The following is a 1,538-nucleotide window of genomic DNA, read 5'->3' as shown; positions in this document are numbered from 1 at the left end:
TAGAGTGCCACGCTGTTCCGGTGGACTGCCTGATCGCAATCTGTTGCCTCATCCCCCACACACACACACACACACACACACCACCATTCAGTAACCAGTTATTTTCCACTGACGGCGAAGATGACACATGCACCCAAACACTGGGTTGGCATAGAAACCAAAGGGTTATTTCAAAGAGTTAATGGTTTGTTGCTATTTCAGTGCTATTTTAGTGTGATGGAATGCACAGAGATACTAGGAACTTTAACCCTGATAGTATGAGGTACATTAATAGACCCATTGAGCTAATCAATGTACTACTGCTGGAAACAAACAATGGACTAGGTATAAATCATCAGGACAAAACAAAAACACTATGAATAGAGTCAGCATGACTCTACTCAAATTAATCATGGGAGCGCAAATGAGAACGAGAGAGAGAAAGGGAGAGTGGCAGCAAAAGAGCGAGAGCGGGAGGGAGAGAGAGAGACGGAGTGTGGGAGCAAGAGAGCAAGAGCGAGAGTAAAGGCCTCCTCAAATACCCAGGAGGCCGTGCGGGCAGCAACCATATCCTCTGTAAGCAATTTCACAAACATGAAATATGTGACGCGTCCACGAGAGGATAAAATGGACTCTATGAATGTGACCTCCTCATCGCGGGCCAAAAACTGTGTTCACATCTCCTGCCAAGCATCACAGGGAAGGCTGGCCCTTCCAGGCACTGGCTGGCCCCTGGTTGAGTGTGCTGCAGACTGCTGAGCCCAGCACTTTATACACACCTCCCTCCAGGTAGACATACAGTACATGTGTGGTAACGTGATCCGTGTTTGCATTTATGAAAAGCAATGCTGTATTTGCATTTAATGTCAATGTGTGTATGTAATGTAGCGACATATATTTGTGTGTGTAATTATCAGATAGAAATCTTGTGGTTGATTCAAACGGTTTGACTGATTAAATTGGATGTTTGAAATTATTGTACGAGTGTAATCATTTTATGTATTTTCTCCCTCCATGTTTATCCAACACCTTAATAAGGAGTAAAATGTAACCCGTTACACAATACACACACATCTGAAGTAGCAGAACCTCCCCCCCTGCAAACATAACGTTGAACGACTACATAAAAACCGGTTCCTTTGACAGCGAAGACACCTCAGTGGATAGGACGAGACTGGTTTGATCCGGCCCAAAGTGATTGTCTTTCAAAGGCTTCATACCACATCGCTCCTGATGATAGATGGGGCGACTGATAAGCAACACAGGAATTCGGGCTCTCCTATAGGCCCGCTAGCGCCTCACAGCTCAACGACTGTCACTGGTGTGCTGACGGAGCCCGTGATACCCGTGGAACGTGTATTTACTTTTGCGGCTACAGTAGATGGCTGCGCTTACTGACAGACGATCAATCATCGATAAATGATCCTCTTTTAATCCGCTCGCTTTCCGATGAGCGTCTGGTTCGTCGGTGCATTATTTTGGCGTGAGAACTATAATAATTTGGGTGTGGGTGGGGGGGACGGGACAAGTGCTGGGACGAATGAGATGGGACGAATGAG

The sequence above is a fragment of the Micromesistius poutassou genome, assembly GCF_964030765.1.
Source record: "Micromesistius poutassou genome assembly, chromosome: 16".
Lineage (NCBI taxonomy): Eukaryota > Metazoa > Chordata > Actinopteri > Gadiformes > Gadidae > Micromesistius > Micromesistius poutassou.
Note: the sequence above shows the minus strand (reverse complement) of the source record.